The sequence below is a fragment of the Bubalus bubalis genome, chromosome 2, assembly GCF_019923935.1.
Source record: "Bubalus bubalis isolate 160015118507 breed Murrah chromosome 2, NDDB_SH_1, whole genome shotgun sequence".
NCBI lineage: Eukaryota > Metazoa > Chordata > Mammalia > Artiodactyla > Bovidae > Bubalus > Bubalus bubalis.
This window is the reverse complement of record NC_059158.1, coordinates 162197388-162219183: the sequence shown is the minus strand read 5'-3', so window position 1 is coordinate 162219183 and position 21796 is coordinate 162197388. Positions and strand designations below refer to the sequence as shown.

The 21796-nt window shown below is 40.2% G+C and overlaps 1 long non-coding RNA gene across 1 annotated transcript in view; it reads left to right on the top strand.

Annotated features, from left to right (window-relative positions):
- Window positions 1–3524: 3524 nt before the first annotated feature.
- The window catches only part of LOC123328584, a 31578-nt gene continuing 13306 nt past the window's right edge, over window positions 3525–21796 (top strand). Inside the window, exons 1-2 of the long non-coding RNA XR_006543509.1 lie at window positions 3525–3708; window positions 4433–4523. This is a non-coding gene — a long non-coding RNA (uncharacterized LOC123328584). The remainder of the gene's footprint in view (window positions 3709–4432; window positions 4524–21796) is intronic.

The following is a 21796-nucleotide window of genomic DNA, read 5'->3' as shown; positions in this document are numbered from 1 at the left end:
GGGTGGTCTAATTAGCAAGTTGATATGCTGATGAATAATTGCCGTTATTGTGATGAGTGTTATAATGGAGCATGGAAATGCTGTGGGCCCCTGAAGAGGGCAGAGAGGTGTCAAGGGAATGAGTCCTGGAGTGTGAATGGAAGTTTAATAGCAAACTTGGCAGGAAGAGCTGGGTTTGTAGGTGGAGGGACTGGAGTATATGAAGAAGAAAGGCATAAAAGCTCATAGCCTTTGTAGAGCCTTATAAATCAGTAAATTGTTGTTATTGTTTAGTCGCTAAGTTGTGTCCAACTCTTTGCAAGTCCATGGACTGTAGCCTGCCAGACTCCCCTGTCTGTGGGATTTCCCAGGCAAGAATACTGGAGTGGGTTGCCGTTTCCTTCTCTAGGGAATTTTACCAGTCTGGGAATGTCTCCTGCATTGGCAGGCAGATTCTTTAGTACTGAGCCACCAGGGAAGCCCGAATTAGTAAATTATAGGTAATATAATAATTTGTATCTGTCAGAAGGATTGAAAGATAAGAAATGGCAGGAAACATGGCAAGAGATGAGGCTGAAAAGGGGCCCAGCAGCCATGTCAATGGAGGCCTTGGGTGCCATTGATGGCTCTTGGTCGAGATCCACAAGCGTTGATGATCAGGGTCAATGGAAGGATTTCAGAAAGAAGCAGGCAATCTAGGTCTGCCTCTGAGAAAATTAACACTTCCTGCAGAGTGGAAGACACTTTGGGGAATGGGTGAGTAGGGTAGGTGGAGGGGGAATCATTGCAGGAGCTGCTTGGGGTTCCATAAGCAGTGATTTCACTACTCTCTCCTCTTTCCCTACCCTCTCTGTGGACTTGCAAACAAAAGGTGCTTAAAAGGATGTTCAGCGCACTTGGCTCAGTGGATGTTCAGTTCAGTTCAATCGCTCAGTCGTGTCCAACTCTTTGCGACCCCACGAACTGCAGCATGCCAGGCCTCCCTGTCCATCACCAACTCCTGGAGTCCACCCAAACTCATGTCCATTGTGTTGGTGATGCCATCCAACCATCTCCTCTTCTGTCGTCCCCTTCTCCTCCTGCCCTCAATCTTTCCCAGCATCAGGGTCTTTTCCAATGAATCAGCTTTTCGCATCAGGTGGCCAAAGTATTGGAGTTTCAGCTTCAACATCAGTCCTTCCAATGAACACCCAGGACTGATCTCCTTTAGGATGTACTGGTTGGATCTCCTTGCAGTCCAAGGGACTCTCAAGAGTCTTCTCCAACACCACAGTTCAAGAGCATCAGTTCTTCTGTGCTCAGCTTTCTAGTCCAACTCTCACATCCATGCATGACTACTGGAAAAGCCTTGACTAGATGGACTTTTGTTGGCAAAGTAATGTCTTTGCTTTTTAATATACTGTCTAGGTCAGTCATAACTTTCCTTCCAAGCAGTAACTGTCTTTTAATTAACAGGCAAATTTGGCCTTGGAGTACAGAATGAAGCAGGGCAAAGGCTAATAGAGTTCTACCAAGAAAACACACTGGTCATAGCAAACACCCTCTTCCAACAACACAAGAGAAGACTCTACACATGGACATCACCAGATGGTCAACACTGAAATCAGATTGATTATATTCTTTGCAGGCAAAGATGGAGAAGCTCTATACAGTCAGCAAAAACAAGACTGGGAGCTGACTGTGGCTCAGATCATGAACCTCTTATTGCCAAATTCAGACTAAAACTGAAGAAAGTGGAGAAAACCACTAGACCATCCAGATATGACCTAAATCAAATCCTTTATGACTATACAGTGGAAGTGAGAAATAGATTTAAGGGACTAGATCTGATAGACAGCATGCCTGATGAACTATGGACGGAGGTTCATGACATTGTACAGGAGACAGGGATCAAGACCATCCCTAAGAAAAAGAAATGCAAAAAAGCAAACTGGCTGTCTGAGGAGGTCTTACAAATAGCTGTGAAAAGAAGGGAAGTGAAAAGCAAAGGGGAAAAGGAAAGATATACCCAATTGAATGCAGAGTTCCAAAGAATAGCAAGGAGAGATAAGAAAGACTTCTTCAGTGATCAATGCAGAGAAATAGAGCATAACAATAGAAAGGGAAAGACTAAAGATCTCTTCAATAAAATTAGAGATACCAAGGGAACATTTCATGCAAAGATGGGCTCAATGAAGGACAGAAATGGTATGGACCTAACAGAAGCAGAAGGTATTAAGAAGAGGTGGCAAGAATACACAGAAGAACTGTACATAAAAGATCTTCATGACCCAGATAATCATGATGGTGTGATCACTGACCTAGAGCCAGACATCCTGGAATGTGAAGGCAAGTGGGCCTTAGGAAGCATCACTAGGAACAAAGCTAGTGGAGGTGATGGAATTCCAGTTGAGCTATTTCAAATCCTGAAAGATGATGCTGTGAAAGTGCTGCACTCAATATGCCAGGAAATGTGGAAAACTCAGCCTTGGCCACAGGACTGGAAAAGGTCAGTTTTCATTGCAATTCCAAAGAAAGGCAATGCCAAAGAATGCTCAAACTATCGCACAATTGCATTCATTTCACATGCTAGCAAAGTAATGCTCAAAATTCTCCAAGCCAGGCTTCAGCAATACATGAACCATGAACTTCCTGATGTTCAAGCTGGTTTTAGAAAAGGCAGAGGAACCAGAGATCAAACTGCCAACATCTGCTGGATCATCGAAAAAGCAAGAGAGTTCCAGAAAAACATCTATTTCTGCTTTATTGACTATGCCAAAGCCTTTGACTGTGTGGATCACAATAAACTGTGGAAAATTCTGAAAGAGATGGGAATACCAGACCACCTGACCTGCCACCTGAGAAATCTGTATGCAGGTAAGGAAGCAACAGTTAGAACTGGACAAGGAACAACAGACTGGTTCCAAATAGGAAAAGTATGTCAAGGCTGTATATTGTCACCCTGCTTATTTAACTTATATGCAGAGTATATCATGAGAAACGCTGGGCTGGAGGAAGCACAAGCTGGAATCAAGATTGCCAGGAGATATATCAGTAACCTCAGATATTTAGATGACACCAGCCTTATGACAGAAAATGAAGAAGAATTAAAGAGCTTCTTGATGAAAGTGAAAGAGGAGAGTGAAAAAGTTGGCTTAAAGATCAACATTCAGAAAATGAAGATCATGGCATCTGGTCCCATCACTTCATGGCAAATAGATGAGGAAACAGTGGAAACAGTGACTGACTTTATTTTTCTGGGCTCCCAAATCACTGCAGATGGTGATTGCAGCCATGAAATTAAAAGAAGCTCAGTGGATGAGCATGGGACCAAATCAGCCAAAACTCTCCTTCATCCTGTTGTTAAATGGCCTTCCCAGCTGTGGCCCATCAGCAGGCATGACAGAAATTAAATCCTACATAGATTAGCTGAATCCATTCAAGGGATGAGCAGTCTAGGTGAGAGATTACTGAATCCCTGGATTCAAATCTGGTGAAAACAGGTGAAGAAATTTACAAATGAATTAAGTAAGCATTTAGCTCTCCTCAGGAGTCTCTGTTAGCCAAATGGATCCCATCTGTGGGGCCTGAGTTTACCATCCCTGGATCACTGACTTTGAGAAAGGAAAGCAAGGACTCATAGTTTCTAGCTTCTAAACTCATTATGGACTTAAACCTCTCATTAATGAGAAAGACCATCCAGTGAGAAGGTAACTCTGGCCAGGAATTATAAAACTGCTTCCTTATCAGGTAAGTGTTTTCCAACCTTGGACGTTTTCAGAATTACCTACAGAGAAGATGAAGTAAGTGAAATCCACACTTTTGACATTTCTGTGTTGAATTTAAGACAATCCCAATATGTCTGCTAATAGAACTTCAATATCTGTGAAGTGTTTTTAATGTTTAAGAGATTCTGGCCTATTCACCCTTGTAATTAGCCATGTGATTCTAGTTTAAATTTCTAATTAAGTGGTTGACTTCGGACTAACACTTTAAAGTTGGAATTGCCAAGAGAAGTTGGCTGAGTTTGTAAACAGTATTGGAAGATTTAAGAGAACTTTAGGGTCATGATATTTAAAACTTTAATTTATTAGATTTATAAGAACTGCTTAGGTCCTTGGGAAAGTTTTGCTTGTTAGCCGAGCATTTGAAGTACTTAAAAAGAAAATCGTATCTATCACATTCTTAAATGCGGTTTAGACTGTTTCAAGGAACTTAACTGCCAAAACTGTAAAGTACCCCTTAAAAATTTATTAGAGTTATAGATAGAATAAGATGTATAGTTTGAACTTAAAAGATTAAAGAAAAAATACTTCATTCCTTCAGTGTATTGAATATCTTAGAAACCAAGTAGTTGCAAAGAGTTCTTTATGAGCACAGAAATTGCCCTCAAAGACCCCAGAAAACTCCTACTGCCTTTTTCTTTGGATTTGATTGAACTGCAGTAGGGTGAGAGCCTCCCTTCCCTCTCCAGGCTTGAGTTGAGAAGTTGGTGGCCCAGAGTTGTGGTGTGAAGCAGTCTTGCTGCCCTGAGAGAATGAAGGGGACTGGAGAGCCTGTTCTAGGTACGTTGATGCCTGGTTCCAGTCAGCCCTAGGGCCAGCTGTGCTCCCACCTTTGTCATGAATCGTTTAGTTGAACCAAAGCATTTTCCTTATTTGCGATAGCTGGTAGGAATTGGGTCTCAACCACTTCCAAATGACGAGTCCTAATTAAGGAGGGACTTATATGAATGTCCTTTGTGCATAGAATTAAGCTGTGTACTTTGGAATAAAACAAAGCACAACAACATATATTTAATATTTGGGTCCCCACATAGCTCCTTGTTGAGAAATAATTTTCTCCCATCTTCCCTGCCCTCTCCAGGATTCCTCTTACTGAAGCCAAGGGGGCGATGGTACCAGGGTGAGCCAGACAGCATGGGGTGGGTGCTTCATTCTTCCTTTCTTCTTTTTGATGCTTGAGTTTGGGATATGAGAGAACCACAAGTCACACAAGTCACTAGATTTTTTCTCAGCTTATTGTGTGACTGGTCTCCAGATTTAAAAAGAAAATACTCTGAAAGGGTTATTGGTCTCTGATGAAGACCTTAAAGCTCTGCTTAAGCCCAACTGAGTGTGGTGAGCACAGTTGAGTGTGGTACAACAGTTGGGGGACTATGGTGCCATTAATTGAAATTAGAAACCCAAAGGGGCAGATTTAAGGACAAAAAGGATTCTGATTGGTGCAAAAAGAGTTTGATGTGCTGAGTGATACCCTGTAGGTAGTGTGGCGGTTACCTGGTTACCTGGTGCATGCGTGCTTAGTCATGTCTGACTCTTTGCCACTCTGTGGACTGTAGCCTGCCAGGATCCTCTTATTCAGGGGATTTCCCAGGAAAGGATACTGGAATGGGTTGTCATTTCCCTCTCCGGGGGATCTTCCTGACCTGGGGATTGAACACGAGTCTTCTGCGGCTCCTGCATCGGCAGGCAGATTCTTAAACACTGTGCCACCTGGGAATCCCAGGTAGTGTGGTACGTGGTTCTAAAGTTCAGGAAGCTAACTGATGTGGGTGTAGGATGCTTTAGAATGATTGTTATTAAGCTAGTTTCCTGTGTTTTCACTCCAAGTTGCTGCTTGTAATGCATCTTGCTAAGTATTAGGCAGAGCACTGGATCCATTCTAGGAATGAGTTTGGATCAAGAAGTAGAAAACCATCACAGAGTAGATCAGATAAATAGAGATTGTTTTCTTTCTTTTTCTTAAAAAAAAAATATATATATATGTATCTTTTATATATTATTGAGATATAACTGATATATAACACTGTATTAGTTTTAGGTGTACAATAAAATGATGGGACATACATATTTCTAAATGATTACCAGAGTAAGTTAACAACCATCACCGCATATAGTTATGACTTTTTTTCTTTTAATGAAAATAGCATCTTTCGCTTATTACCTAATAAAGTACCTGGAAGGAGATAGGTTCTATGATGTCAGAGGTGGCATGTCTACCACTGTCTTGAAACTTCCCTCATGGTCTCTAAATGGTTGCTGTGTCTCTGGGCACAGAATCTGTATTCATGGCAGGGACAAAAGGCAGATGCAAGTTATAGTGTCTTTTATTAGGAAAGAAGAATCTTTCAGACCTTCTAGCATTGCCCATGATACTTCCGCCTGTATTTCATGGCCTAGCGCTGTATTACATGGCTCTCCCTACCTGCAAACATAGATCATGGAGTCAGCCTATGAACTATGGACCCTGCCATTAGGAGTTTAGAGTATCATGACTATTTTTCCCTGACCTGGGGATCTAGAGCCCCAGGATTATTAAGCTGATGGCTTAATAATCTGCTTGATGTACTGTAATTTATTGTCATCTTTTCTTGAAACTTTTTATTCTAGAACTCATTTTCTAAAATCTGTATAAGAAGAAAGATATTATTAATATCTAACAATCTCAGATCTTCTCAAATGTACAGGGAGCCTGCATAGTCATGAAAGTCTTCAAATCATTCCCCCAAAAATAAGAATTTTGACTTGACAGAGAGGCTATATAAACTTCAGGAAACCGGTGACTTTTGACCTTGACTCTGAAAAACCTTGGCCAGGAAAGTCCTTTGGGGAATTCTTTCAGGAATTTGTAAGTAGGGAGGATACCTGGCTGTGGAGGGCTTATCTGGGCAAAGTGATGGTACACTGGTAAATAGATTGCATAGTTTTGAATTTGCCAGAAAGCTTCAGCTTCTGTCTTATGCTACTTGGACCAGTTAAGGTATCCCTCCTCAGATGGCAATACTGCAGCAATCGAGTTAAAAAGAAGAATTAAAAAAGAAGAAAAGAAAAGCCCCTTAAGAAAAGAGAGAAACTCTTTGATTTCTTCAGTGCTCAGGGTTGCTATTTTTAACTTAAGAGGTTGGTGCCGGACACTAGGGTATAAACACTAAATCTACCTTGATTTTCAAGGAACCCATACTGTCACAATCTGTGCCAAAAGAACTTTGGTTTTGTGTTCAAACCTCTCTATTGTTTGAAAGCTTCTGTGGGAGCCTTGCTTTAGAGCTGCACTCTCAAAAAGATACCTGATTTCTACCAAAATCTGAACTGGAAGGTAATTGCTATTTATATTACCTACTGCCTATCAGACACTGCAAAGACTGGCTGTCACTAAACGTTAACCTTACAACTTACTACTTGACTTCCAGTTTGACTTTCTGTTTTGTTCTGTATAACAAACACACGCCATTTATTCCCTAGGAAGAAGCTTACGTGTATATTTAGACATCTATCTTTTTTTTTTTAAGTGGCAATGCATGTTCTGTCCACAACTTGCTTCCTATATCAGACATTTAGTAATCAAATATTTTCCCACTGATTTTTATTATACATTTAAAAATGCTTTGCTTTAATTTCTGATGGATTCAATTGGCAAAGGCTCCTACTGCTCGAAGCATCAGATATCCTCAGCCTACAACTTCTGTGTCAGGTCGTTAATATTTCATAGGATCTGAACATGCTGTAGGAGCTTATTAACCTATATAATGAGATGGAGAGTTTGATTCACTAAAATTCCAGGGCCTTTTCTCCACGAGATTAATAGCGTTCATAAGACTTCCCTGGGGGCTCTGCAGGAAGCCGGGGGTCATGAGCTGGAGTGGATTACATGAGTGGAATGGCTGGGTGGGAAAACAGGAGGGGCAAGTGGCATGATGGTGGAATCAGAGAAAGGAAGAAAGTCATACAGACACAAAGAAATGCACACATAGAGAAACTGACATAGACAGATAAACATGCAAAAAGAACCTTCTGTGTCAGAGCAGCTACCGTGGAGTCTCTTAGCAGATGGATGTGTCCTTAGGAATTTTAGGATGTTTCACTCTGTCATGTGTTATTTAAGCTCATATACAGCTCTTTCGGGCTTCCCAGGTGGTGTTAGTGGTAAAGAACTCTCCTGCCAATGCAGGAGATGTAAGAGATGCAAGTTCGATCCCTGGGTTGGGAAGATGTCCTGGAAGAGGTCAGGGCAACCCACTCTAGTATTCTTGCCTGGAGAATCCCCATGGACAGAGAAGCCTGGTGGGCTACAGTCCATAGGGTTGTACAGAGTCAGACATGACTGAAGCGACTTAGCACGCACAGAAAACCAAATATTAAGATTTAGACTCTTTGTCAAGACTTATGAGATCAGATGTGAGTTGTCCTGGGCAATGCATCAATGCATAGAGACTGATCTCAAGGCCTTCGAGATATATTTGGGTTTCATTTAGGATTTAAGCCTCTTCTCCTCCTTACCACCCCATCCTACCTGGTCTCCAGTTGCTGGAGAAATTTTCCTTAATCAAAAGTCCTACTTTCCAATCCCTTTTGTGGAATTTATGAACTCCTCATCTGAGTTTTCATACCTATCATGGAGGCTACAGCACAAGATTACAAGAAGTGAGTGAAAAAATGCTTGTCAACATTCCTTTCACCATGTCTGGCATGTAATGAGTTTAATGGATCTCATATCTAGATCAGTGGAGAATACTTAGACTATACCGTCTTTTTTTTTTTTACCCTTTTTTTTTTTTAACCCTGATCTATTACTAATACCATTTTCTATTCAAGAGCAGTTTATGAGGTCATCTATAAAAGAAATCCAAATAAGCATCAATTCCCCCATTATTCCCCCCTTTAAAATGCAAAGCTAGTCATTCCTTGTTTGCAAGCTCAGTTGTGTCCAACTCTTTGTGACCTCATGAACTGTAGCCTACCAGGCTCCTCTGTCCATGGAATTTTCCAGGCAAGAATACTTGAGTGGATTGCCATTTTCACCTCCAAAGGATCTTCCTGACCCAGGGATCAAACCTGTGTCTCCTGTAGCTCCTGCCTTGGCCAGCAGATTCTTTACCACCTGGGAACCCTGTTGCTGAATTTTGTAAATAAGAAAATAAGGGAGGAAATTGAAGGATAAAATCCACATGCTTTCTGCTCCATATATATCTTCAGCAGACTCACTGTGGAATAACTTTTCCCCCCATCAATTAGGCCAAGGGAAACATTTGTTCCTGATCCACTGGAGCTCTGATGGCAAGATGCTCAATATACATTATATATCCAGTGCTTGAATTCAAGAACAGGTGGCCTCTGACCCACAGGTTTCAGCAGAAAGAGACAGAAGCATGACAGGGGCCAATTGTAGTGTCTTGGGCTTGACTCACAGAGCAGAGCAGGTACCAAGAGTCCTTGTGAAGACACTGACTTCTGAGGAGTTCTCTCACCTCACTTCCCACATATACTTCAGCTCAGCATCACTGTCTTGCCTAAGTAATATCAGAGGTGGCCCTACTGTACAGTCTCTGTAATGAATGCCAAAATGGTACCTCGGGGTCTATACCTTGATCTCCAGCTGAAACAATGACATCTCCTTGTTAATTAAAGCTGTATAACACTCCTTGGTTTCCACCAGGGCAAGAAGCGTTTGACATCTTCTCCTATATCATTTAAGTTGATGGTCATTCCAAGCATAACTTCAGACACACAAAACACAGTTGAGTAAGGATGGTGCAGGGAAGGACTGAAAGGCAGCTGGAAAGGTGGTCTTTCTTCTAGTCCCTACACCATCAATATGTCTTAAACAGGGTATTGTCTTTTTCTGTTGACCAAGCTAGAGGACCGCAGGACTTCAGTCCCATCTTAGCTTTTGACATAATGGGGAAATAAGGCTGAGATCACTCAATGTAAAACTAAGGTCTCCAATTGTTACACTAGAGAGCTTCCTTTTATCCCACTTAACAGAAATATTTGGGCTTTTGTGGGGACCCAGGTCTCCTGCAATGTAGGCAGATTCTTTACTGTCTGAGCCACCAGGGAAGCCCATTTGTAGGGACAAAGGCAAACAAAGATTTAAAAAAAAAATTGTTGACCAAAACTGTCTAAAATATTTTCTTTAGGGATTTCCATGGTTGTCCAGTAATTAAGACTTCACTTTCAATGCAGGGGGTACAGGTTTGACCCCTGGTTGCAGAGTTAAGATCCCATATGCCTGGTGACCAAAAACCCAAATATAAAATAGAAGCAATATTTGAAACAAACTCAATAAAGACTTTAAAAATGGTCCACATCCAAATTAAAAAAATAAAAATAAAATATTTTTTTTATAAAAGGTATTAGGCTTGCAATATCTAGAATTTAGAGCTTCTAAGAATTGCCATATTAAACCAAACAAACATATAAACCTTCAAGACCAGGCTGCATGGTTATCTAAAAGGAAACTAGATGTTAAGTATTGCGAGATTTCAGATTTTTCTTTAGAATCAGGGAACTCTGATTGTCCCAGCCGGGCAGTAGTGGTTCACAGCTTCAAACGAAAAGTGCTTTCACTTCCTTGTCTCAAGCAGGAAAGCTTGTTGCTAGTGGTTAGTCATTCTTACAAAGCCAGAACAGATGATTTTTGTGTATCTGTCAAATGAGAGATAGTCTAGCCGCTACTACACGTTTGCATTTCTCTTTAATGATGTATGTGGCTTACATTAATATGGAAATAGATGCAGCCCTAAGGCACTTTAGAAGTTGTCAGGGCTGTTCTCATGTGACAAAGTTTTCATGTCTCCCTTCATTGTACAGTGCTCCCTTGATTTTAAATCCATGCTTACCTGATGTATTGTAATTATGGAATCAAAAATGACAGGATGATGCTATTCCGAAGTTAAAATGAATGATAATAATACCTTAGGTTTATATAGTGTCTTTCTTCTAAAAAAGTAAAAGAGTTTCTGCATATATTATCTCATGTATCCTCTTGACACCCCTGTGAGGTAGGATGAGCCCCATTTTACAGATGGAGGACCAGCGCAGGTAGGTTACCTGACTCATCCTAGGTCAGTTGTATGGTCTGGCCACTGAACCACTCCAGTAGGAAGCATTAAAGGGCCATGTTCACTGCTGAGCTGCCCTAGAATTTCACATAGTTTATCTGGAGCATGCATCATTGCGTCCCTCCAGTTATGGGTGACACTATACTGTCTAATCTCTTCTACTAGGTCTTTGATAATCAGATTGTTTCTTTCCATATTCTTTCCTACCCTACCTGCCCTTCCTTTCCCCTGTAAACATTACCCATCAGCTTGTCATTCTGTCATATTCCACGGAGTTAAGGAGGGCTAAAGCATACTTCCTGCCTTTCAGGAGCTCACAGGCTGGTGAGAGAACCAGAGAAGGAAGTCAGGCAATTATTACATGGAGGTGTTAACATGCTCATGGTGTTTCCCAAGACAGGAGGCTTCACAATGTCTGGTAAGACAGAGGACTGACCCAGGAACACCTTTAAATACAAGGACCCTATTTAATACTATTTGTAAGTTTCCCACACCTGCATAGTGGCATGCATATGCAGTAAAAATATTGAAATTTATATTTTAAATCAAGTTCATGGACTGTTAAGAAAATCAGTTCTGTTTCTATACCATTATAATCTCGAAAGCTGACTCTCAGTTCTAAGCTGGTAGGGCAAGAAGAACAAACTGTGCCCCAACTTGGGGCAATCAGCCCACTTTCCTGACCCCTTCTTCTCATGCCAGACTCTAGCTGCATCTTGAGGAGCTCATGACTACCTATGTGGAGACCCAGTTCTGTCCAAGCACCTTGCAAACATGAACCAGTGGTTTAGAGAGGTGTTACCAGAGTGTGGTCTGCTCCAGAGGGAGGGCCATGGGAAGAAGCTCACACCAGCCCTGATAGTGGGCTTGGGGCCATTGAGCAGAGAATTGGGGAGTTCTGGTTACCTGGAGCATATTCTAGAAGAAGGGTGGACTCTGGATGGGTATATCCCCTTGGCTTCATGGACCACTTACCCCATGGGGAAGGGTAGGGTTTTCTCTGAAGGAAAACCGGAGCAGAGCCTTGGGCAAGGACCCCTCTTGCCAGAGTCTAAGAACAGTACCCTTGAATGTGAACTTTAGAGAGCAACCCAGTTGTTACAAACTGGGAAATGCCTTTAAAGTCTTTAGCTTCATTTTAAGAAGTCACACAAAATTTCTTTCTCTCCAACTCACCTGAATAGCTGGCAGCCCAAGTTTTCAATTGCTTAGACCAATACCCTTCTAGGCACTCCTGACTCTTCTAACATCCCACGTGCCAGTGTATTAGTCACTTCAGTCTTGTTCAACTCTATGCACCATAGCCCACCAGGCTCCCCCGTCCCTGGGATTCTCCAGGCAAGAACACTGGAGTGGGTTGCCATTTCCTTCTCCAATGCATGAAAGTGAAAAGTGAAAGTGAAGTCACTCAGTCATGTCTGACTCTTAGCGACCCCATGGACTGCAGCCTACCAGGTTCCTCCGTCCATGGGATTTTCCAGGCAAGAGTACTGGAGTGGGGTGCCATTGCCTTCTCCAGAGAAGCCCCTCTAACATCCCACATATATTGGCAAATCCCCCAAACCTATCCAGATTGCAGCCTCTTCTCACTTTCCTCCCTGTTACTGCCATGGTCTAGGCTTTCAACATTTCTTGTCCAGAACTTTATAAAAGCCTCCTAACTGGATTTCTTTCCCGAGTCTTGTCTTCACCCTTGTACTCATTACTGTCTACCCACCGCATAATACCTAGAGCAACCCTCCTGAAACCCAAGTCAGATCCAGTCATTCTTCTGCTTAACATCTAAGGCCTTCGTAACCCTTTAGCATGAAGGCCAATTCTATTCTCCTCACCTCCTGAATCATCTCCTGTTTTTTATCCCTTAGTCACTCACTCCTATCACATTAGCATTCCTGGAACCCATGAAGCACCCCTCCATCTCCGGGACCTCTTTCTTGCTGTTCCCCCTGCTTAGAATACTCTAAGATATCTGATCATCTTGTTCCTCATTTTCTTCAGATCTCTGCTTAAAATCACCATTCCAGATGATCATATTCCTGATTCCCATCATGATATCATTCTCTTCATCCTATCTCATTTCTTCTGTTGTACTTATCACAGAAAGCATATACCATAAAGACATCTTTGTTTTCATACACACCTCACCATATACACACACTAGAATGTAAGCTCTAGAAGGCTAGACACTTTGTTCTATCAGAGCCTAGGACCATGTGAGCCCCTAGTAGTCACTCAATTAAATTTTGCTTAATTTTGCTTAAGGTAGCATGGGGCCCTGCTCTCTTCCTTGCTCTGGTCTTTGCTATATATTCATTCCAGAATTCAGTTCTGCATTTATCCATTATTATTTTTGGACTAATTTTTAAAAAAATCTTTAAATGAAAGCATAAGTGAAATGAGTCTGTGATCGTGATGAAAATGAAAGTGTTAGTGGTTCAGTCATGTCTGATGCTTTGCGACGCCATAGACTGTAGCCCGCCAGGCTCCTCTGTCCATGAAATTCTTCAGGCAGGAATACTGGGGTGTGTTGCCATTCCCTTCTCCAGGGGATCTTCCTGACCTAGGGATCAAACCTGGGTCTTCTGCATTGCAAGCAGATTTTTTTTACCATCTGAACCACCAGGGAAGTCCTTATTGTTTTAGTTGGCATATTGCCTCAAGTTTCCAGATTAAAAGTGATGAAAGGTGGTATTCAGCAAATGTTTATTTTATAGAGGAAAGAAGTGCATTCACATTAGGGTGAATCTTGGCATATTTTCTATGGTTCTGAACCTAATCACATCCCATCTCCTATTCTCTTGGGTATGACATTAAGTCAGCGAAAGTTGACTGACCCTCTTACAATGGATTTAAGCAGTGCAGTGAGTCTCCTTAAGGTAACATGGGACCCTCCTCTCTTCCTCGCTCTGGTCTTTGCTTTATTTATATGTCCTTGTTTAGTTGTTACTTTGAAATGCTGTCTAATTATGCCCTCCTAACATAACTAATTTCCATAAGCCACATAAAAAACCCTAATCATTACTGTAGTCAAATTTTGCCTCAACAAAGTGTAACCTCCTCAAGGTCAATAGCTATACCTTGTTTTCTTTTTAGCTTTCATCTCACATAACTCATATCAGTTTTTCTCCCAACGTGAGACCACATGAGTCATGGGTGTGTGAACCATGGCTCGAGAAGTTAAAGTCACATTAAAAAAAGAAACTATCTTTTGTTATTTGAGAATTCAGGGAAGGCTTAGCTCCAAAGCAAGTGCTGAAATGTTTCTTCCTGTGGTAATTGATATCCTGTAAGCAAATTCCTTATTACATCTTACAGTTAATCCTGCTTATTATTTTTATAATTATCATGGGTTGCTAATTTAGGTCACTGAGAACAGAGAAATACAGACTACCCACATCTTCTTTAACTTTTTTTCTAAGCTGATGTATATTTATTATGGAGAACTTTGATAACATAAACTAGTGAAAGAGAAAATAAAAGCATTCATGATCCATTTCCTAGGAATAACCATGATTAGCATTTTGGTTTGTGTCCTTCCTTTGTTTGATCATAATGCATTTATTGCTTTGTTCCTGATTTTAATTTTTTCAACTTATTTACACAAGTAATATGTCATTCTCCTTTTGTAAAATATAAATACCAGAAACAAAAAGAAAGGAGCCATCACTGATAATCTCATCATCCAGAGATCTCCACTGTTAACATTTTAGAAAATATCTCTTTATAATTGCACTTACACATATACTCATGTATAAAAATTATAGAGTACATATATTGTCTCTACTAAAATGCTAAAATATAACATAATACTCTACAAACCTACTTTCATCACTTACTAAATCATACCATTAAATATTTTTTATATCATCATGTTTTTCTTACTCCATATTTTCCTATTATGTGGATATATCAGAACCTATATTTTCATCCCCTGTTATTGAATATATCATATGTTGTTCCCTATATTTTTTCTATTTAAAGTGGACAATGCATGCAAGAACACATTCTCTTTTTTTACATTTATGAAATTTGTGGATACGGAATAACTGGGGAAAGATAGCAGACTTCTCTGTACTTTTCTCTCTCTCTCTTTTTAACTTTTCATAATATTTTCTTGGTCATATCTACATACAGAACATGAATGTCTCCTATCGAATCCTTTTCTTTATAAAATATTCATCAATATATGGCACTTAAACTTGATTGATCCCAGCTATTGATCAGGCAAATATAGTATGGTATTAAACATGGCTTTCGTTGCAAGGACGTTTTGATAGTTCAACACACAAGAGGATTCTTGCTGAATCAAGCAACGTCACCAACTTCCCCAATTCCAGGTACCTTGACAGGTAGTCATGTTAACTCCAAGAATGTTTAAAAATTAAATTGAACATGTTATATTTATGAGAAGTATTTTGTACTGGCCTTATATGCTACAGAGTTTCTTCAATCCACATTAATTCGATACTATAACCATTTTTACTAGGTAATAATTGCTAACTCACAGCATAATCTGCCAAGTCTCACACATGCATAAGTAAATATACTTATTGTAATTTTGACCTTTCATCTCTTTTGGCTCCTTAAAGCAAGACAATAGGAATCTTAAGCAAAGAAACCCAAAACAGTTCCTTCCAGACTCATTAGGGAAAAAGAGGAGAAAAGCCAGTGAAGAGGCCACATTGCCTTGTACCTGAGTGCAGGTGAGATGTGCAGGGATTGATATACGTGTTGTCATTTTCTGGACCATTAAAAATCCTGTCACCTCTGGAATGAAATGCTGCAGTGATTTACCAGCAGATGACATAACATCGTGCTATCATTTAGAAAGAGAAATGAGAAGCACAGGTATTGAACTGAACATATTTTTAAGTTTATCACCTTAAAAAATAAGATATTCTGTGCAGGAGAAAACGTGTAAATTTATTCTCACGGATCAAGTACTTCATCTAAATCATTTTGATTTAAATGACAAACTAAGCTTTGGAGGAATAAACAAGTGAATGAGAGAAAAGCTTTTACCAAGAGAGCCAAGAGAACACCTGGTAACAAATTGCAAGCTCTTTGAGATAGGTTTTCAAGGCCATTTAAGCAATTATTTATTTTTTTTCTGTTCTTAAGACTTCATTCACCTCTAGAGTAAGCCAGAGTAAGATGACACCAAAACAATCATTTTTGTTTTCACAAAAGCTTCTTTATATGACCCAGAAGTAGCAAAGCCTCAGTAATAGCAAGCACCTGCCTGTGACCCATTCAAAAAGTTAAAGCAAAATATACATTTTTTTATTGTGATCTTTTTTTGTGGTAATGCAGATGTCTGAATGTGGTCTAAGCAAGAGAGAATAAAATAGACTTTGAGGATTTTTTTCTTATTATAAAATAGTTCACTTGTATTTTGTCATAATATATCAGAAATTTTATTATTTTTTAAAAAATGAATGTAAAATTTTGTAAAGATCATCTATATGCTGTGCTTAGTTGCTCAGTCATGTCTGACTCTTTGCAACCGCATAGACTGTAGCCTGCCAGGCTTCTCTGTCCATGGGGATTCTCCAGGCAAAAATACTAGAGTGAGTTGTCATGCCTTCTTCCAGGGGATCTTTCCAACCCAGGGATTGAACTCAGGTACACTGCATTGCAGGTGGATTCTTTATCATCTGGGCCAACAGGGAAGTCCAAAGATCATCTATCAGTTCAGTTCAGTTGCTCAGTCATGTCCAACTGTTTGCAACCCCATGAATCACAGCACACAAGACCTCCCTGTCCATCACCAACTCCCGGAGTTCACCCAGTCTCCCGTCCATCGAGTCAGTGATGCCATCTAGCCATCTCATCCTCTGTCGTCCCCTTCTCCTCCTGCCCCCAATCCTTCCCAGGATCAGAGTCTTTTCCAATGAGTCAACTCTTCACATGAGGTGGCCAAAGTACTGGAGTTTCAGCTTCAGCATCATTCCTTCCGAAGAAATCCCAGGGCTGATCTCCTTCAGAATTGACTGGTTGGATCTCCTTGCAGTCCAAGGGACTCTCAAGAGTCTTCTCCAACAACATAGTTCAAAAGCATCAATTCTTCGGTGCTCAGCCTTCTTCACAGTCCAACTCTCACATCCATACATGACCACTGGAAAAACCATAGCCTTGACTAGACGGACCTTTGTTGGCAAAGTAATGTCTCTGCTTTTGAATATGCTATCTAGGTTGATCATAACTTTCCTTCCAAAGAGTAAGCATCTTTTAATTTCATGGCTGCAGTCACCATCTGCATTGATTTTGGAGCCCAAAAAAATAAAGTCTGCCACTGTTTCCACTGTTTCCCCATCTATTTCCCATGAAGTGATGGGACCAGATGCCATCATCTATAAATGTCTACAAGCGGAATTGATACCTACTCAGAAATCATTTGTAGAATCTGAAACTTTTCATGATTGGAAAACATAAATGTGTTCTGTCATAACTGAAAATGCTCCATTTAGGGTTAAAACATGATTTTTGAAGTTTAACTTATTAACTGTTTCTGCAGCACTGGCCAGCTGGAGAGTAGCTGGTAGAGAATTTGCTGTATGAAAGAAACATTGGGTGTTTCAGACCTGCAAGCACCTAGGTGGGATAAGATAGCTGAAGATCTGTAAGGTGAAAGAGGAGTGAATTTGTGTTGTGTTGTTCTAGGAAAAAAAATAATAATAATGTGCTAGAGAAGGCAAAGTCTCCAGAAGAATGCCTGGCACAAATACTGGACATGTAATTTTAGAGCACGGCTTAGCCCTGGTCCCCTCTTCCTATCAGCACTTAGACCAGAAACACACACCTGCTGAATAAGGCTAACTTGGAGGCCATATTTACATATGAAGACCCTGTTGTCTTGAATCCAACCAATTGTGCCAGGGGTCACATGTTTAAGATTCCCTTTCTCAAAAACCCAAAGAAAGAGACTCTGGTCAGATGGCTGTGGACAGTGGAACTGGCTACAAGATCAGAGTTGGCTTAATGGCAAGTTAGTGTTACTGGAGTCTGTTGGATGAATCCAGCCTGTAAAAACAAGAAAGAACCAAATGTTTAGGGAGAAGAGATAAGAGAGTGAAGCCCAGAGAAAGTGATGGAGACAAAAACAATTGATGTTATTCCAGCTTATGAAAGTCCAGAATCAGGTTAGCCAAGATGATCCTGTATCCTTTTAAGAACCCCTCTTCACCCCCACTCTGGAAGCTATTTTGTGTAGGTTTCCTAATCCTTCAAATAAAAAAAAAATCTTTAATCAAATGACTCAGAGTCATCTCTTTCCTTATCCCTGTCCTTCAGATGCTTAAACTAGGATGAATGAGTATAAGTTACAGGGAAACAGCTCTCATTGAGTGATGAAAACTGTCCAGACCCAGCAGTGATGCTTACTGAAGTGTTCAAGCAGGATTTATAATCCACTTCTTGCTATCACAGATCATGCCACTGGAGTTGATTATGTTTGTTTTGTGTTGTTCCATTTATAATCTTTGGTTACAGTCAGAGCAGTGGTTAAGGTTTAGAAAACAAAAGTAAGTCCCTAACTTTGTCCCCACATGATCCTCACCCTCACCAATTGCCCCCCAGTTCCACCAGTAATTGCTTGGTCTGCATATGTTTTATTGAGGAAATTACTGTGTACACCAAAGCTCTCTGACCTTGTGAAGTTTTCTAAATCTCCTCTCAAAACCTCAATTTTGTCATCTATAAATTAGGTTCACAGTCCCTTTCCAAAATCTTTGAGCCAGAAGTATTTCAGATGTCAGAATTTTAAGATGATAGATAGTTCGTGATGCTCACATACTGTATTTTACATAGATGCTCGCTGAGTTTGCACAGACACCCTCTAATTATGCTGTATCTGCAGTGAAATATTTGGATATTCACACCAACTGGAATAAAGACTGTAAATCAGCTTCACATCAACTCAGGTAAGATCTTGCTGTCAAATGAGTCAAATGAGTTGACCACAGAACCAATAAAACCCTTTTGTGCTTCAGAATCTTTTGGATTTCAGGACTGTGGTTGGGATTTGTGATCTAGAGTACTTACCTTCTAGGATGTTGTAATGTCTGTAAAGCAGTGGGAATGACCTGGCCTGTGTGTCTACTGCCACTGTTCAGGTATGGTGGTTTCTGTCTGTTTTCTCTTCCCTCTCAACCTGAGTGACAACTTCAGCCCAGCCAAGCCCAAACTTTGTGAGAGGCTTCAAAGTCAGCTCCATAGCCAGCTGAAATTTCTTTTTGGGGTGTTTGGCATGTAGCAAGCGCTCTGTGTTAATTGCCATCACAACTATTTCCATCACTAGTAGGGGTATCATTATTATCTTTCTACCCCAGAAGCCAAGTAGATAGCTATGATTTCTTTTTTAAGAAGATTTTGCATCCTAAGTGACATTTTTTACTGTCAATTCAAAAGCATAGAAAAATGAAAGATCTGGAAACAGTTAAAAAAAAAAGTTTCTTTTATATGTGAAAGGATACTCAAAAGGCAACGTACATACAAGTTTGCCTTCAAGGTCATCCTTATCTTGGCTGTCATCACACCATCAGGTTCTAAGGAAAATTAGCCATTTAAGTCACAGATTTTGTTCATCTAAACCATACCCATGCATACCCTTAATGAGAATTTTTAACTCCTATGCCATTATTCCTAAGATGTTTTAAGACTGGAAAATAATCCAAACTCTTACAGGAAAGACTCTCCTTTCTTACCTTAGCAGTTTCTTTTACTTTGTAAAATGCTGCTTTTAAAAGCCCAAAACACTCTTGCGGTGTCCAAAGGAGGTAAAAAGTGCAGTCAGCATTGATTCAGTCTTTAATGGCAACCCACTCCAGTGTTCTTGCCTGGAGAATCCCAGGGACAGGGGAGCCTGGTGGGCTGCCGTCTATGGGGTCGCACAGAGTAGGACACGACTGAAGCGACTTAGCAGCAGCAGCAGCAGCAAGATGACCTGCAGGGCTGGAAGTTTCTATGCACTGCCCTTTCAAACATTTCAAATTGTTGAAATTCTGATAGAAATTTCATTTTTCTGCCTACCTCCTCCCTCAGAACTAATCACTAACTTCTGTTCTTTGGCAATCATCACTGACCCCAAATCTAAACACTATAGGATAGACTAGCAGAGGCTAATAAGGGAATTCTCAAAAGAGAGAGTTAAATACTTCATAAACACTAACAGAGATTTACTAAGAGCACTCAAGATCAGCAGAAAGTTTTAAGAACAGGGTGACAGATGATTGTCCATGTAGGCAAGGCCAAACCTTCCTGTGCCAAAATGGTCTAACTTGTTGCATACCAACAAGAAAAGTATCTAAAAGCCAATTGATTTAATCTCATTAATGGTTTAACCACCCCCCCACCCCCACAACCCACCCACAACCAGCACTGATGTGATAGATTTTCCACAAATTTGCCTCTAAATAAAAAGAATAATCAAATTTGGAATTAAGCAAATTACTTCAGCCTGCCATTTAAAAACAGCACAAGTAATTGAATTAGCTAAATTTATTAGGAGTAAATGTGAATGAACTCAGAAATTGAATTTGGGGACTAGCCCTGGTGCAGTCTTTACATCAACATGTCAGAGAACAAAGCTACATGAAAATGCTTTGTCTTTCCAGAACTTGAAAATACAGAAAACAAAACAGAGGATGATGTCGAGATAAAAATGATTGAGTTTTTTCCCACATCATCATACAACAAAGAGTCCATAATATCTATTGGAATAACAAAGCCATTTTATGGTGTGTAAGTATCTACTTACGTCCTACAATTACTGATGGAGTTGAGTGTCTCAGCCTGGCCATATCTTTTTAGTTTTTTGGAAGCATTTTGAACTTTTTAGAAAATTTTCCTAATTTTTCCATGCTGGCCCCCTGGTCCACTGTTATGGCTTAGATTTTTTTTGTTCAGTTGTGATTGCCAAGGATAAGCAGTTAGCATTTAGTTTTGAAGGAGGGGTAAGTGGAAGAGGGAAAATGGTATTTCAGAGTCTGAATAGGGAGAACTGTTACCTGTTTTCACGTTTACAAAACAGCTGTTCTTTGTAACACTGGCACTATCTTACGGGCCCACATCAGTGTCATTTAGGTAACAGGCAAAGAGAACTGACTTCAGCCCAGATGCCTGATATGTGTATCATCACTGAACCCCCGTGACTCCGTCACTATTATTCGTCACAACTCTGTCACTATTACTGTCCCACTTTACAGATGATGAAGCTGAGACCCCAGAAATGTTAGATCACGTACCCCAAGTCAATCAGCTATATGTGATGAAATTAAAATTCATACTATTATTTCTCAGAGTTTGAAAACTATCTGTTATTAAAAGTTGATCAACAAATAGTAATTTAAATGTTTATATTTTACTTAAAGAAAACAGTTTAATTTTCACTCTTAATAACAGCAGTGATGATCTACTTGCTTTCTACTTTCAGTCCCAGTTTTCCTGCACTACTTTCGTTTCACAGCAATCTGGGGTGTTGGTAGTAAGGACAGTTGCCATTTTTATTTTACAGATGAAGAGGCAGAGACTCAGTGAATTTAAGTAACGTATCTAAAATCACACATTTATAAGTAAACGTGCATCTCAAGACCAGGTTTTTGAGTTCAAATCCCAAGATTTGTACCACCCTCCATGGTCTCCTCTATCCAAGGACAATGAAAACAGAATGAAGAACCAAAGTCTATTTTCTGATCTCTGATATCTAAATATGACCAGGTCTCTAAGATTTTGTTTATTTAGAGAAGGGAAATAATTCTATGGCAAATCGTTGGTCACTTCATTCAAATTAACAAGAGGAGATCAACTATTCTATGGTCTCAGGGTTGATCAGACGCAAAGAAGATTGTCACGTGGTCCTTCTGGCAGGACCTGTAGGCATAATCCTCCTAGAGATGAAAAATGTCACTATTGTAAATTACCCTCTCAGTTTATTTCATAAAGCCTCTGGGTTACAATTTAATCCCACTTTTGCTCAGCCCCTCAGGGGCACCAGTT